Source organism: Hipposideros armiger, unplaced genomic scaffold (genome assembly GCF_001890085.2).
Source record: "Hipposideros armiger isolate ML-2016 unplaced genomic scaffold, ASM189008v1 scaffold_3, whole genome shotgun sequence".
Lineage (NCBI taxonomy): Eukaryota > Metazoa > Chordata > Mammalia > Chiroptera > Hipposideridae > Hipposideros > Hipposideros armiger.
Window position 1 is genome coordinate 8,405,097 of NW_017731353.1, and position 3,129 is coordinate 8,408,225.

The following is a 3,129-nucleotide window of genomic DNA, read 5'->3' on the forward strand; positions in this document are numbered from 1 at the left end:
CCCTGGACAGGCGCTGTGACCTGTGTCTGCCCGGAGCCAGGGGACCGCCCTGGACAGGCGCTGTCTTGGCCTCCCTTACCTCACTGCCAGAGCCCTGAGGAAAGCTGCCTGTTGCCACTGGACCCTGAGGAGGACGGGTGGCAACCACTCTGCAGTTTCTTTGGCCACTGTGACCCAGTGCTGCTTGTCAGAATGACGCTGTCGTTCACTCATCGCCTCCAGGGTTCCCGAGGCCCCCAGTGGACCAGTGGCTGCCGTGGAACTGGGGACAAAGAACAGAAGGCCTCCCGCGATCGGCAGCCTCACGGGGACTAGCCCAGCCCGCGAGCTGTGAGGTCGTCTTCCTTTCCCTCTGCTGCCTCTGGGACTGGTCAGTTGTCAGTGTCCAGGAGGACAGCAGTCCCCAGGGCCACTGAGAGCGTGGTGTGCCCTGCTGCTCTGCCAGCCAGAGCCACGGTGACGTGCGCTCATAAGGTGTTCTAGCTGCGGGTGTGCTGCTTGCCCACCTGGTCCTCACAGCCCCTCAGGACGTGCACGTTACCTGGGGTCTCCGTTTTCAGGTGGGGCAGCCGAGGCACAGACACTGAGAAGCCGCCCAGAGTCTCAGAACCCGGTCAGTGGCCGAGCACTGTGTGGGCTGCACACTGCCTGCCGTCCCTCTGCTGCATGAATGGGCCTGCTGGTGCTGGGACGGGACAGGCCACTCCGTGGGGACCGACGCCGACCAGCAGTCGAGAAAGCCTCCAGAGGAAGCTGCGTTTAGACCGAGACCTGGAGGGCAAGGAGACGGAGCTCAGTGAAGGGGCAGAGGCCTAGGGACACCAGGACATGACCTAATAAGAAGCGGGAGCGACGTGCAGTGGCTGTCGGGCGGTGGGGGTGGGATGCAGTGGGGCCAGAGGACCAGAAGGGCTGGAGGCTCGGCTGTGCGGTTGTGACTGGTTGAGACCATGGGGAGCCATCGGGTCCCTTCGGTGCTGCTGCCTGTCCAGTGAAGGATGGCGGGTGCACGCCGACCGCCCCCCCCCAGGGCTGCCAGGTGTGGTATGTGCTGGCGCCCACCCAGCAACGCCCATCTCAGCCAGACACCCCTACCAGGACTCTGTCGGGATTCTGTCGTTTCTTCCCCAAAGCATGTCCTTTGTCGGGCTGATGGTCCACGGGGATGTGATTGTCGCACTGAGCTGGGAAAGTGTGAAGGGCCAGTTGAACCTGGGCCCCTGAAGGGAGACCAGTTAGAAAAGTGTCGTGGGGGCAGTGAGGAGGGGAGGGGTCACCCACCTGGCCGTCTCTCCCTACCCCTTACCATCTAAGAGGATGACACAGCCCCAGGCCAGGGCAAGGGAGGCCACGTGCCGGGTCCCCCATCACTTGTCCTGTGNTGATCACGCTGCACGTTGTTGGCCAGTCCCTAAGGTATTCGCCTTCTCTGGATGGCAGAGCCCTGCAGGAGGAAGCATTTGTAGCATCCTTCTTGCAAACTGGCCCAGCTTGGAAATGGACTTAAAATGGAATGTAAATCGCCCTGAAGTAGCAGCTTGTCCCCAGCAGGAGTGAGGTTTGGCCGGAACCTTGCTGGTGTTGAGCTAACCTCTAATTATGTATTTCAGTGGGCAAGAGGGTAACAAATTGCCGTTTCCTTCCTACCTCTGTTTTTAAGTCTTACATCCAGCCCTGTTGGGATTGTCTCATATCTAAACCGATTAGCAAAGAAGCTTTAAAGAAGTCTGACTAGGGGTTTTGTGCATAACTGTAAATGATTATCTTGAGGATGCTTCTCATCTTACTTCAGGGCGTTGTGCCTTTTCATTCTAAAGGGTTTGCTCTCTGGTCCGGTGTTTTCTTAAGTCCCGCGTGCTCTACCCTGGTCAGAGCAGCTCAGAGGCTAAGTGGGCAGAGAACGCCTCAGTAGGGTTTTTGTCTCAAGCCTTGGCTTAGAGAACAGACAAGCCCCTGAGTAACGCAGAGGACTTTTAGTTCTCATTTGTCATTCCGTGGCAGAAACAGGTATGTCATTAAGTTGCAGGTAGCTCTGCTAAAGCATCTGTCACCTATTTTGTGCATATTCTGATTTTTTCAGTGTAGTGTCTGAACTATAAAAATCGTAAGCCAGATTCAAGCATTACAAACTCTTCCATGGAGGAACCAGCACGTGAGGAGCCTTGAGAATTCCCCCTGGAACTTGGAAGGTTAATATCCTTCAAATCCATACCGAATGGTATGAGTAACTTAACTATTTGCCAAATAAGGTTATCTTAAAAGGGTTGGACATTGTCCAAGTTGAGGCCGGAAGATCAAGGCCTGAGACCGGATGGAGACGTGGCTAAAAGTGAAAGACAGCTGTGGCCCAAAGGACCCTTGAGGCAAGAGCAGGGTGAGAGGGAGGAGGGGTCTGTGGGGACCTGCCGGCAGGGCTGCCCAAGCGCCCTCAGCACTGGGGGTGTCCCACTTGGGGTCCTCAAAGGGAGGTCACCTGGGGACTTGTTAGAAGTGCATGTTGTCAGCCCTAGCCCAGTTGGGTCAGAAACTGGGCGTGAGGCCAAACATCCTGTCAGCACAAGCCCCAAAGTTGGAGGGTCACTTCTCGGGGACACTGCAGAGCACCTGCTAGAAATGGCCCGTGGCCAAAGGCAAGGGGAAACGTGGCATGCGACTCCCTCTCGTGGATGTCTACCGCACTCGAGAGGTCCTCAGTTAAGGAATCTGTTAGCTCTGACCCTTTGCCTCCCATGAGGTTGACCCCAGGACCCTTTCTGTGCCTCATTTCACCAGACTCCCCATGGCACCTGTTGGGAAGAATCACCCTCGTGTCAGCCTGGAAGTCCGTGGCAGCCCCCCTCTGCCTGGTGCCGTGCTCCCCACTGTGGGCCACGTCACAGGGAAGAGGGTGCCTGTCACACATCACACACGTGCTCCAGTCTGTTAGAAACAAATTCAACCCCGTCCACTTGAAAATGTAACTGGCTTTCTTAAGCATTCATGGATTGAGCAGCATGCCGCCTAGCAACTAGACAGACGGGCACTCCGAGGGGTTGCACAAAATGGAAGGTTTTATAGGCAGAACGAGGGTGGGACTGAGAAGCGAAGGGTGGCTTATTTCAGGCAAGGACACCTTCCCTTAGGGGAGGG